This window comes from Sus scrofa, chromosome 18, assembly GCF_054392235.1.
Source record: "Sus scrofa isolate SSC_HxYL_T2T_F1_AM1 chromosome 18, Sscrofa_HxYL_maternal_Yorkshire_Landrace_v2.0, whole genome shotgun sequence".
Lineage (NCBI taxonomy): Eukaryota > Metazoa > Chordata > Mammalia > Artiodactyla > Suidae > Sus > Sus scrofa.
Window position 1 is genome coordinate 17,957,080 of NC_139400.1, and position 13,976 is coordinate 17,971,055.

The 13,976-nt window shown below is 38.6% G+C and overlaps 1 protein-coding gene and 1 long non-coding RNA gene across 11 annotated transcripts in view; one reads left to right on the forward strand and one right to left on the reverse strand.

The window, feature by feature from the left end:
- The window catches only part of BRAF (B-Raf proto-oncogene, serine/threonine kinase), a 174,589-nt gene that overhangs the window by 49,066 nt on the left and 111,547 nt on the right, over nucleotides 1-13,976 (forward strand). For 5 of the 10 annotated variants that reach the window (XR_014833621.1, XR_014833622.1, XM_085005259.1 and 2 more), the window contains exon 2: nucleotides 11,556-11,603. The exons of the other annotated variants lie outside the window; for them this stretch is intronic. The gene's annotated coding sequence lies outside the window, so the exon portion shown is untranslated. The remainder of the gene's footprint in view (nucleotides 1-11,555; nucleotides 11,604-13,976) is intronic. 10 annotated transcript variants of the gene reach the window in all.
- LOC146394902 (uncharacterized) overlaps nucleotides 6,885-13,976 on the reverse strand; it is a 36,629-nt gene continuing 29,537 nt past the window's right edge. The window contains exon 3 of the long non-coding RNA XR_014833650.1: nucleotides 6,885-9,678. This is a non-coding gene — a long non-coding RNA (uncharacterized LOC146394902). The remainder of the gene's footprint in view (nucleotides 9,679-13,976) is intronic.

The following is a 13,976-nucleotide window of genomic DNA, read 5'->3' on the forward strand; positions in this document are numbered from 1 at the left end:
AATATTCATGTATAGATTTCTGTATGTTCTGTTGTATGTCAGTGTTTCTCTAACACCATGTATTATCTGTTGTGTAGCAAGCTACCCCAAAGCTTAGTTCTTAAAACAACCACTTTGAGTCTGAGTAGACTAGACTATGTTTCTGTGACCAACTAGTGGTTCTAGGTAGTCTGGCTAGTCTAGGATGTCCTTGAATGGCACTTAGTTCTATTAGGCTGGCCTACACTTGTTCTACCGGCAAGGCAGAGGTGTAAGAGTAAGCAAGTTCAGTTGTGCAGGAGGGCAAAAAGTACATACTTGCACTTTAAGCCTCTGCTTAGATCATGTTTGCTAATATCCTGCTGTCCAAAGCAAGTCAGTGGGGAAGCCCAGGGTCAGAGTGGAGAAGGGGACTACAAAATTGTGGGGCAGAAAATGTGTCTACAGGGAAGCCGGTAATTGGGGTCATGAATGCAGTCACACACACCACTTTTGCTCTTACCTTAATGTCTTTGCCTTTGTCTCCCCTCTTTGATTTCTGCTATATATCCCTGCATGGCGAGTCTGCTCCCTCACTTTCTCAGGTCTCTGTTTATATATCATCTTATCCTGAGACCTTCAAGTTTGACCACTCTGCAAATTAATAGCCACTCTCCTTCCTCCTGTTCTCAGCTCTGTTTTTTCTTTAAAACTTTTCATCATCGTCTTACATATTATGTCTTCTATTTGCTTATTGCTTATCTTCCTGCAAGTAGAATGTGTCTCTGTGAGGTCCAGAACTTAGGTTTAATTGCACTATGTTCCTTGCCTAGATTCCTGGTACAGTAGATAAGCATTAAATATTTGTTGAGTGAAGGAATGAATCTCATTTTTTCATTGAACCACTTTTACTTAAATTCTAATTTCCTCAGAAGTTCTCACCTGCCTTCTGTTGCAGATTATGTAAAGTGTCAGTTGTTCTTGTTTAGCATACCTAACCATGGAATGTTTCTTCTTCTCACTGACACATAGGCTGTGCAAAATACGAGTAGTTCTGCCACTTATTGGTTGTCTGACTTGGGCCAGGTTTTATTTTTCATCTCTCTATTTCCTCATCTATAAATTAAGGATAACAATAGTTCCCACCTCACTGAGTTGTTGAAAGAAGTTAAGTTTAATCAAGTGTGCAAACAATGCCTGGTACAACAATTATTGCATAGTATTCCTGTCATCCACTTGTTAATAGAATACATGGCACAGGAAAAATGGCATTGGAAGCTGGAGAGATCTTATATTGATGGAGAACTTGTGAGGTCTTTGAAAATTGTGAAAGTGGAATGCTTAGCAAACAAAATAGCCAGGTGACATTTTTCCAGTGGGTGTGTGGTAACATTGTTTTCTTAAAACATTCACAAAATATTATTTGTTATTTCAGGATGTACAAAAAAATACCTAAAACTATTGAGTGTCTGTTTTAACTCTGTCTTTTTTGAGTCTTCTAAGTACATTCTCGATACATCAGAGAGAAAATAGTTCATTACTTACACTGGGTGCCATGGGGCATTAGAACTTAATTCTTTCGTGGAACCCCAGTTGAAAAGAGAAGAAAGTATCTTGACTAGGCTGGCTCCTACTTCTCTGACCTTATCTCCACCCTGTTACTTTTCTGACCTCAGTTGAACCTTCTTGAAGTTTGAACCTTCTTCTGATTTCATCAGTCTGCTCTGAACTTACCCAGAATATGGAGTTTTTAATATTTTCATGCAGCTAGCACCTATAAATTACCGACTTCTTGCTAGCATACTTAGGTTCTAGGAATAAAAGTGGTGTGGTATACATCTCAAGTTTCCTAGCTTGCAGCCCTAAAAGGCCATTATGCCCCTGTTACTTATTTGTGTCAGTGTTTTCCATTGAGTCTTGGATTTTACCATTGTAGGATACGGTGCTTTGGAATGTTTCCCATGGATTTAGAAAGCAGAGAGTGACTTAGGATAGGAGGTTACAGTGAAAGAAAATTATGACTTAGAGGTTGTATCTAAAGGCAGGAAACATGATATGTTGTTATGATGTGTGAAAAGTATTTGCAGCCAAAAGTCCTGAGTCTATATATACTGCATGTGTTTCACATGATAAGGCATCTACATTTTCATTCAGTTTTATTCCTACTCCAAATACAGTTCCACATAATTCAGTTAGATGTATGTGATGAAAATTTGATCTGTTTACCAAAGACTCTTTTGAATAGTAGTTGTAACTGTTTGCTTTCTAAGGGTTAAGTAAATTTAATGGACAATTTTATGGACAGTTTAAAATAGTGCATTTATGATACTATTTTCTTTTGGTTTGTTTGTTTTGGTCAGGATCCTTGAAATTTTAGGATTTACTTGCTCTTAATCAGCCAGAAGAAATATTTTGATCCTCTTATCCCATTTCAGATAATTTTAATTTCCAAGTTTAACTCAAAGTCAGGATATTTTCTGTTTATTTATTTCATGAATACTACATCTCTGTTGTTATTTCTCACTGTCTACTGGCCAAAGTAACTGTGGATCGTGATCAACAAACTCTTAAATCCTTAGCCTTTTTCTTAACCTTAAAAAGTTCCAGACACCTGTCTGGCTAGCCCTTGATTATAGCCCTTCTTTGGCCATCTTAAGTAAAACTGTTTCTTGACAAACCAGACTTTAGGACCAAGATGTTAGTAAGGAATGACTGTAAGAATTAATAATATCCTTCACTCTAATCCCTCTCCCCTTTTATGGGCGGGACAGATTACCAGCTGCCCAGTGTCTCTCTGCTTGCACTCAGGCAGTTGGATGTACTGCTCTAAATTTGTGCCGTGAACCTCAGCAGGGCTTCACCAGTGTCTGGCAGTGCTATAGCTTCTTCTCTTTTATTCAGATTGTACTTCCACTCATTGCAAACTTCTCACAGCTCCCACTCTCATATGTGGACTTCACCTTAAACTTGATTGAGAAATTAGATGGAGCTGTCATCATTGCTCCACCATGTGTACAAACCTCTCTGCCTTGGTCTTCATGTTCTCTGTCTTCATTTTGCTTGTTACCAGAGACCTTCCCTGACAGTCTAATTTCTTTCGTGTTTTTGTTTTTTGGGTTTTTTTTTTGGCCCTGCCTGCACTATGTGGGAATTCCTGGGCCAGGGATCAAACATGAACCACAGCAGCAACCCAAGCTGCTGCAGTGAAAATGCCAGGTCCTTAACCCACTGCACTGCAAGAGAACGCCTCTAATTTCTTTCTTGTGACTCAGGTTCCATCTCTTCTTACTGTCTCTAGGGCTTCTTTCCTGCAGTTAGGATCTCTTTTCTACATCAATTTTTCTCTCTTTGTTGAATTTTCTCTTCAGCCTACAAACATGCTCTGTTACCTTGGAGCCCTGATACATAGGCAAATGTATGTAAATATGACCAAACATGTACAGATATATAAATTTCATCCTTCCTAGTGTCTTCCTTTCACTACTTCTTGTTCCTGTTCTTATCCAGCAGATTATCTTCACTGAATAGTTTTTCTCCGACCTCAGTGTCTGCTTCTTCCCAAACATTTTTTTGGACTCTGTTCTTTACCAATCCTCTAAATTGGTCTTCTTTGCCTGCACTTCTTTGCCTTGGAGATTTGCTTATTAGTGTACTGAGAACACCTAAATGTATCTTCTGCCTCATCTCTTTCCCTGAGTGCTAAAATACATAACCAGCTGCCTCCGTGATCATTTAATTAACCTTTCTGTTGGTGACATAATGCTTGATTTCTTTCCCTGATGATTCCCCCCTTCAGTAAATGGCATCACTGTTCATCCTGTTATATCAAAATTTTGGGGTCACCTTGATTCTTATTTTTCTCTCTCACCCTTCTCCCATGTCTATTAGTGAGTCTCATTTTCTCTGTCTCTAAAATATATTCCAGATTAACCAGTTTTTCTCCCTCACCACTGCTTCTACCTTAGTCCTAGCAATCACCTCTTGTTTAGCCTGCAGCTATAGTCTCAACTAGTCTTCTCTGCAAACATTCTTGCCCCCTCTATAATCTCTTCTCCACTAGAGTGATATTTAGAGGCGCTGTAATATATACTGCTTTGGATTTACATTACCTAGAATTAAATCCTGACTTCACTGTTTACCAGCTATGTGGCTTTGAGCAAAATATTTAACACCTCTGTGCCACAATATTCTCATCTATAAAATGGATTGATAATTGTCAATAATAAAATACCAATCAGATCCCCCCCCCACACACACCTCGCCTTTTCAAATTTTTGAATTCTCATTGCACTTAGAATAAAATCAAAGCTACTTAATTACCATGGCCTTCATAAACTGTCCCTTTGCCTAATTGTTCTGATTTTTTTGTTACTTTAACTCTATTTTGAAACATAACTTTTACGAGATTTTTTTTTGGTGGGGAAAGGAGTGTGTGTGTGTTAATTTTATTCTATGGCCACATTCGTGGCATACGGAGGTTCCAGGCTAGGGATTGAATTCAAGCCACAGCTGTGACGTATGCTGCAGGTGCAGCAACATGGGATCCTTTAACCCACTGTGAAGGGCCAGGGATGGAATCCACAGTGACCCTAGCTGCTGCAGTTGTATTCTTTTGTGTGTGTGTGTCTTATTAGGGCCGAAGCATATGGAGTTTCTCAGGCTAGGGGTTGAATCGGAGCTGTAACCACTGACCTACACCACAGCCACAGCAACACCAGATCCGAGCTGTGTCTGTGAACCAGAGCTCACAGAAACACTGGATCCTTAACCCGCTGAGCTAGACCAGAGATTGAACCTGTCCTCATGGTTGCTAGTCAGATTTGTTTCTGCTGAGCCACGATGGAAACTCCTGCAGTCATATTCTTGACCTGACAATCAGCGGCAACTCTCTGTATTGTATATAAATATGGTACCAATTTTTTAAAAAAATCTATTGATTTTTTTTTTCCACCTGGTAAATCATTTATCTTTATGAGTAGACCTACTATGTTTTTCCAGTTTTGTGTGAGATTGGTAAAATTCCTAGAAGTGGAATTGCTTGGTCAAAAGATAGGAATGTTTTCAAGCCTATGATTACTATTGAGATAAATAGGAGACCTTATATGTCCAAACAAATTTCATTTACTCTCATGCTTTTTTTTTTTTTTTTTTTTTTTTTTTTGGCCATTCCTGCAGCATGTGGAAGTTCCTGATCCAGAGATCAAACCTGCATCGAAGCAGTGATTCAGGCTGCTGCAGTGACAACACCAGATCTAACCTGCTGTGCCACAAGGGAAATCCTGCCCTTATGCTGGATTGGTAGTTTGCCTGAGGATAAAATTACAGGTTCAGATCATTTTTATTCAGGACAATGAAAACATTACTTCACTGAGTTCCCATTGTGGCTCAGCAGTAATGAACCTGACTAAGTATCCTTGAGGATGCAATTTTGATCCCTGGCCTCAGTAGGTTAAGAATCTGGCATTGCTGTGAGCTGTGGTGTAGGTCATAGATGCGGCTCAGATCCTACGTGGCTGTGGCTGTGCTGTAAGCCAGCAGCTGCAGCTTGGATTCGACTCCTAACCTGGGAACTTCCATATGCCACACCAGTGGCATATGCCTTAAAAAGGAAAAAAAAAAGGAAGAAAGAAAACATTACTTATCTTTTCTTTTTAACAGCTTTATTGAGATATGCTTCATATATCATAGAATGTACCCATTTAAAGGGTACACTTTGGTGGTTTTTAATATTTTCATGGGGTTGTGCAATCAGCATCACAGTCCACTGTAGAACATTTTTATCACCCCAAAAAGAACTTCCCCAGACAGTAGTCATTCCCCAGCCCCACTAATCCCATATTCGTAGGCAATAAGTAATCTACTTTCTGTCTCCAGTTGTTGCTGATGAAAAATCTGATATCAGTTCTAGTTATTTGGTAGGAAATGTTTAGCATTTTTTTTTCAACTTTGAATTTCTGAAATTTATTCATGGAAACCATAGTTTATTCAGCCATGAGTCTTGTTTACTCATCTATCTTAGTCCTTTCCTTAGGCCAAAATATTTTAAATCTTTTTTTAGAACTCTTATTAAATGAATTTTGAACTTCCCAGATGCATTCTTTTTTTTTTTTTTTTTTTGGTCTTTTTGCCTTTTCTAGGGCCTTCTCTTGGCATATGGAGGTTCCTGGACTAGGGGTCGAATCAGAGCTGTAGCAGCTGGCTGACGCTATAGCCACAGCAACTGGGGATCCGAGCCACGTTTTCAACCTACACCACAGCTCATGGCAACACCGAATCCTTAACCCACTGAGCAAGGTCAGGGATCGAACCCACAACCTCATGGTTCCTAGTTGGATTCGTTAACCACTGTGCCACGACGGGAACTCCCCCAGATCCATTCTTAACGTCTCAACTTTTACTTTTTACTATTATCCACCTCTGTGTTTTGTTTTGTTCTGCTTTACTCTACTTTCTGGGAAGTTTCTTTAACTTTATATTACAAATCACTACCATAGTCTTTACTAGTACTCATTCTGTTATTTACCCTTTCCAGAATTTTTTCTGAATAATATTTTTATTTTCTCCTCCCTCAGTCATTCTGTTTGTTCATTGTGATTTTTCTCTTTCTTCCTGTTGGATTTTCATTGTCTTGTGATTCTTTTTTTAATTTGAGATGTAATTGACATGTATTAGTTTCTGCTATACAACATGATTTGCTGTTCATATATATTGAGTATTTATTACTGCAATAAGTTGGTTAATACCCATCACGGCACAGAATTTTTCCCAGAGTTCCTGTTGTGGCTCAGTGGGTTAAGAATCTGACATAGTTTCTGTGAGGATGTGGGTTCAATCCCTGGCCTCACTCAGTAGGTTAAGGATCTCGAGTTGCCGCAAGTTGCAGCATAGGTTGAAGATGCAACTAGAACCTGGCATTGCTGTGGCATAGGCCGGCAGCTGCAGCTTCAGTTTGACCCGTAGCCCAGGGCATATGCTGCAGGTGCAGCCCTGAAACAAAAAGAAAAAAGAAGAGAATTATTCCTCTCTTAATATAAGATTTTTTTTTTCTTTTTTGGCTGTGCCTACAGTATGTGACCAGCAACTTGGGTGCTGCAGTGAAGACACCAAATCCCTAATCCACTGAGCACCATGGAACTCGAGAAGGAGAATTTTAAGATCTGCTCTATTAGCAATTTGCAAATATACAATACAGTATTATTAACTGCAGTCACCATGTTGTTATATGTCTTGTGATTCTTAGCTGTCTATTCGTATTTATGTATAAAGGACTGAGTTGATTATAGTAGAGAGCTTTGCAGTTACACAGATCTAGACGTCTAAATGGGAGGTCTGACTGGGTTTTCTGAAAGTCTTTAATGTCCATTGGCTGGTCTCTCTAAGGTCACAGGGATTGGAGTAAACAGGTTTAGGGCCACCCCAATTACAAAAGGAAGGACAGGAGTTCCTGTTGTGGCTGAGCGGTAACAAACCTGACTAGTATCCACAAAAGGAAGGACAGGTTTAGTGTGGAAGGAGCAAACTTATTCATCCAATTTATTTCCTTCCTTCCTTCTTTCTTTCTTCCCTTTTCAAGCATATAGAAAAGTAGAGAGAATAATATAATGACCGCACCCAACTTTGTTGAGTCATGTCTTTCATCATATTTGTTTCAGCATTTTTAAACAAATAAAAAAATTATAGACAGATAATAATCACAGAGATTAGATAGATAATCCAAGACAGAGTTTATCTTTGATTCTTTTCCCTGCCCTCTCTTTTTCAGAGGTAGCTATTATGCTGAATTTAGTGTTTATAATATCCATGCATGTTTCTGTGTTTTTGCCAATGATGTGTGTCCATAAACAATGTCATTTGCATGTTTAAAGCTACACATATCCTGGAACATGCTTCTTTCACTCAGTATTGTATTTTTGAGATGTATTCATCTTGATATATTTAGCTCTAGTTCTTAATTTTGACTTACAGTATTCTATTTTACAAATAAATCAGAGTTTGCCCATTTTTCTGTTAGGGAATATTTTACTTGGTTCCAATATTTTGTTGTTATAAACATTGCTGCAATGAATATGTCTTGTAAACATGTTAATATGTAATAGCCAGATGGTCACATAATGCCCATCTTCAGCTTTACTAGACATTGCTAATTTACTCTCAGACATTTACATTATACCCACCTGTAGAATAGAAGAGCACTTATTGCTGTACATGGTTGCCAATTCTTGGTAATATTAGACTTAAGTTTTTTGCCAGTCTCATGGGTGTGAAATGGTTTCTCATTTTAATTTTCATTTTTTGGTTACTAATGAGGTAATTTATTTTATTGTGTGTATTGGATATTCTGAATTCTCTTTAGTGAACTAACTATTCATAAATCCTTTGCTCTGTTTTCTTTTGGATTGATGTTTTCCAAAAAGATAACCAGTTACCCCAACGTTATTTATTTATTTTGTTTTTTTGTTGTTGTTGTTTTTTGCCTTTTCTAGGGCTGCTCCCACGGCATATGGAGGTTCCCAGGCTAGGGGTCTAATTGGAGCTGTAGCCACCGGCCTATGCCACAGCCACAGCAATACCAGATCCGGGCTGTGTCTGCAACCTACACCACAGCTCACGGCAACACCAGATCTTTAACCCACTGAGCAAGGCCAGGGATCGAACCCGCAACCTCATGGTTCCTAGTTCCAGATTCATTGACCACTGCCCCACCATGGGAACTCCTCCAACATTATTTATTATATAGTCAGTTTTGTCCCCTCTCCAAATTATAATGGCAATACAAACCATATACTGTGTATATAAACACCCTGCCTCTGTTTCTAAGCCTTCTATTCGGTCCTTTTGCTCTATTTTTCTATTCCTTCTATACTCTTGCTTTACAAATAATTTTCCTTATTATTAAAAGTTTATCATTTTATAATGCTTCCATTAGAATTTTAGAGTTTGTCAAATTCCATGGGAAAAAAACCTCTTGGGAATTTGTATTTCATTGAACCTAAATAATTTGGGGAAAATTGTGATCATTATGATATTGAGTCTTCACATAAAAAAATGAAGTATTTGTCAAATGAAGAGGAGATGTGCAAGCGTACACACACACATACACACACATCATATGATGTATTTGTGAAATAAGGGTTAGTAGAGAAAAATAAGTACCAGAATATGCACAATCCCCTGGGCTCCTATATTTCTACATAGATGTATTCTTGGGATAAACATAAATAGAATTGATTCACCATGGAAAGGCCTTCTAGGTAATAACTGGACCTTTGAGATTGATGAAATGGCCTTAATAGAAAGGGCAAAGATCCTGAGCTCTGTAGCTGACCTCAGCCTTTTCTTGCTTTGACTAACTCAAACCAGCTGAATCAGCTTCTTGATAGGCTATCAAAAGAGGTGGAGAAATTGCCTCCAGAGTCATCTGGGGCTCTCTTTTTTTTTTTTCTTTCTTTTTAGCAGCATATGGACGTTCCAAGGCCAGGGGTCAAATTGAAGCTGCAGTTGGAGCCTGTTCCACAGCCACAGCAACACCAGATCCCAGCTGCATCTGCGACCTGTACCAGTTCACAAGAACGCCATATCCTTAATTTACCGAGCAAGGCCGGGGATGGAACCTGCATCCTCATAGACACTAGTTGGGTTCTTAACCCTCTGAACCACAACTGGAACTCCTCAATCTTCTTTTATGCCTTTGCATATTGTTTTGTTTACTCCACCAAGATTCTTTATAGTTGTTGCTATTATGAAGGACTTTTTTTATTTATTTATTTTTTTGTCTTTTTGTCTTTTTGTTGTGGTTGTTGCTATTTCTTGGGCCGCTCCCATGGCATATGGAGGTTCCCAGGCTAGGGGTTGAATCGGAGCTGTAGCCACCGGCCTACGCCAGAGCCACAGCAACGTGGGATCCGAGCCGCGTCTGCAACCTACACCACAGCTCACGGCAACGCCGGATCGTTTAACCCACTGAGCAAGGGCAGGGACCGAACCCGCAACCTTGTGGTTCATAGTCGGATTCGTTAACCACTGCGCCACGACGGGAACTCCATGAAGGACTTTTTTAAACTGGCTCTGTCTGATGCATTGGGACACCATGTAGTGTTTGTATCCTTGATTTTATATCTGCCATTGTTGCTCAACTCTTACAGTAGTCTTTTAATTAATAGTTATTAGTCCTGTTAGTGTGTAGATTCACTTGTTTTTTTTCTATACATAGCATGTTTCCTACAAGTAAATTTTAATCTCTGCCATTCCAATTCTTAAACTTGTTTTTATATCTTAGTACCACTGACGATATAACCTATATCATAGCAGTCATATCAGGCACCCTTATCTTATTCCTGACCTTTTACTGGGATATTTTGCTGCAGGTTTCTTCTTCTTTTTTTTGCTTTTTAGGGCCGCACCTGAGGCATATGAAGGTTCCTAGGCCAGGGGTCAAATCAGAGCGGTAGCTGCCAGCCTACGTTACAGCCACGCAGGATCCAAGCTGCATCTGCAACATACACCACAGTTCATGGTGATGCTGAATCCTTAACCCATTGAGCAAGGTCAGGGATCGAACCTGCGTCCTTTTGAATGCTAGTCAGATTCGTTTTCCTCTGAGCCACAACGAGAACTCCTTGCTTCAGGTTTCATATAGATATATTTTATTAAGTTAAAAAGGTCCCTATTTCTGGAGTTCCCGTCATGGTGCAGTGGTTAACGAATCCGACTAGGAACCATGAGCTTGCGGGTTCGATCCCTGCTTGCTCAGTGGGTTAACGATCCAGTGTTGCCATGAGCTGTGGTGTAGGTCGCAGATGTGGCTCGGATCCTTTGTTGCTATGACTGTGGCATACGTTGGCAGGTACAGCTCCAATTAGACCCCTAGCCTGGGAACCTCCATATGCCGTGGGAGCGGCCCAAGAAATGGCCAAAAAAAAAAAAAAAAAAAAAATCCCTATTTCTAACATTCTACGATTTTTTTAAATGAGTGTTAAAATTTTAAAAATACATTTAGATTTTGTCACTGATCTTTTAAATTAGTTGCATGATGGTAAAGAAATACGGTTTGGGAGTTCCCGTCGTGGTGCAGCGGAAATGAATCCGACTAGGAACCATGAGGTGTTGCAGGTTCTATCCCTAGCCGTGCTCAGTGAGTTAAGGATCTGGCATTGCCGTGAGCTGTGGTGTTGGTTGTAGACACACAGCTGTGATCCCACGTTGCTGTGGCTATGGTATAGGCTGGCAGCCATAGCTCCGATTAGACCCCTAGCCTGGGCATCTTCATATGCCATGGATGCAGTCCTAAAAAGACAAAAAAAAAAAAAAAAAAAAAAAGAAAAAGAAAAAAAGAAATAAATTTTGTATGATAGTTTTTTGTCTTTATGAAACTTGATTTGTGGCTGCTATAGAGAAGTAAAAGGAAGAAAAACAAAACTTGATCAATTTCATAGAGGTCAAAGAAGCAAGAAAAAGCAGGATGAGCAGAAAGCACTTAATAAGATGATAGAAATAAATCAGTATGAAAATATAAATAAACTAAATTCTCTGGTTAAAACACAGCCAGATATGTTTAAAACAAAACAAGCTAACTGGAAAAATCTATAATTCATTTATAGGAGAAACATGATGGTTGAAAGTCAAAGGATGACAGAGGACAGCACCAGGCAAGTAGTGGTAAAATGCCTGTTTAGGCAGGTTATTATCAGGTAAATTAGACTTTTAAGAGAAAAAGCATTGTTGAGAAAGAGGGCCGTTACTTAACATTAAAGGATAAAACAATAAAAAATCGGGGGTAAAGTTAAACCTACAGAAAAGTTGAAATAGTAGTACCACGAACTCTTAATATAAATACTACTACACTATGTAGATTGAGCATTTTGTTAACATTTTGCTTGATTTATACCTCTTAAGAAATTACTTTACCTGCCCGAAATCTAGGAAGATTGTCAGTTTCATAATGTTATGTCTAGTACATGTTCATTTTTTAAAGTTTTTCTGAAGTATAGTTGATTTATAATGTGATAATTTCTGCTGTACAATAAAGTGATTCAGTTATACATGTACACATATCCATTCTCTTTCAGATTCTTTTTCCACATTGATTATCACAGAATATTGGGTAGAGTTCTCTGTGCTATACAACAGGCCATGGCATGATTATTAAGAGACCAGGGGAGTTCCTTGGTCTCAGTGGTTTAAAGATCCAGTATTGTCACTGATGTGGCTCTGGTCACTGCTGTGGTGCAGGTTTGATCCCTGGCCCAGGAACTTCTGCATGCCATGGTCTGGACCGAAACATAAATTTAAAAAAAGATTGTCATGGAAATCAGGACAGTTGACCTGGAACACCCTACATTTTAGATTTGTCTGATTTTCTTAGCTTTGATTTTCAAAGAAAGGTAAATGTTTATAGTATGTCATATATTCCATATTTGATTATTTCATTGTGGTTCTTTTGCATATTTTTCTTTAACCTTTATATTGCTTCTGAACTAGAAGCTAAGTATAAAGAGTTAGATTCTGTTTAAATGTTTATTACCCATGAAGTATACTTATACTTCATGAGTGATAAATAATATGTCATTTATCTTGCATCACCTTAAGAGGTACTTGGTAGGTTGCCCTATCATTAATGGTTCTAAAGTACATCTCTCCTTTTAACGATACGTGTTTCCCTTTGTCTTTAATCTGTGGGGAAGTACTTTGGCAATATGTTAGTTTCCTGTTCATCAACTTTTCACCTAGTAGCTTTAACATCCTGTCTTTTGCTGAACCAGTTCTTTTGTATTAACGGGCATTCTTTTGTAAAGAAGAGCTTCTCCTATCAAATGGGGATAGCTGTGATTTTTCCTAAAATGCAAGAATAAATGTATAATTCCTTTCCATTAATATTTAATTTTCTAAAGCTGTAATAGTCACCTCTAGTGGTGGCAAATGTCCCCCATCAAACCCTTTTTTTTAAGCTCAGTGAATTTTACTGTATTTGTAGTTGTAAATGTACCATCATCACAACCTAATTTTATAACATTTCCATCCCAAACCCCCAGTCCATTCCCCCCTCCCCTGTCTCCTTTAGTAACCATAAGATTTTCAAAGTCTGTGAGTCTGTTTCTATTCTGCGAATAAGCTCATTGTATCCTTTTTTTAGATTCCACATATAAGTGATAGCATATGACGTTTGTGTCTCACTGTCTAACTTCACTTAGCATGGTAATTTCTAGGTACGTCTATGTTGCTGCCAGTGCCATTATTTCATTCCTTTTTATGGCTGAGTAATAGTCCATTGTGTATATGTACCACATATTCCTTAGTTCACTCCTCTGTCAGTGGACATTTAGGTTGCTTCCATGTCTTGGCTATTGTATATAGTGCTGCAATGAACACTGAGGTGCATGTATCTTTTCAAGTCAGGGTTTTCTCTAGGTAGATGCCCAGGAGTGGGATTGCTGGATCATAGGGTCATTTTTATTTTTATTTTTTTAAGGAATCTCCATACTGTTTTCTGTAGTGGTTGCACCAATTTACATTGCTACCAACAGTGTAAGAGGGTTCCCTTTTCTCCACACCCTCTCCAGCATTTATTGTTTGTAGATTTTTTTATTTTGGCCATTCTGGCTGGTGTAAGGTGGTACCTTATAGTAGTCTTGATTTGCATTTCTATAAATATTAGTGCTTTTGAGCATCTTTTCATGTGTTATTTGGCCACCTGTACGTCTTGGGAGAATTATCTGTTTAGATCTTCAGCTCATTTTTTGATGTGATTTTTTGTTTTTTAGGAATTGAGCTGCAGGAGGTCTTTATATATTTTGGAAAAGCCCGTGTCAGTAGCTTCGTTGGCACGTATTTTCTCCCATTCTGTGCATTGTCTTTCGGTTTGTTTAGGGTTTTCTTTGCCATGCAAAACCTTTTAAGTGTAATTAGGTTCCATTTGTTTATTTTTGTTTTTATTGTCATTGCTTGAAGAGGTCAATCTGAGAAGATATTGCTGCAGTTTATGTCAGAAAGTGTTCGGCCTGTGTTTTCCTCTAGGAGGTTTA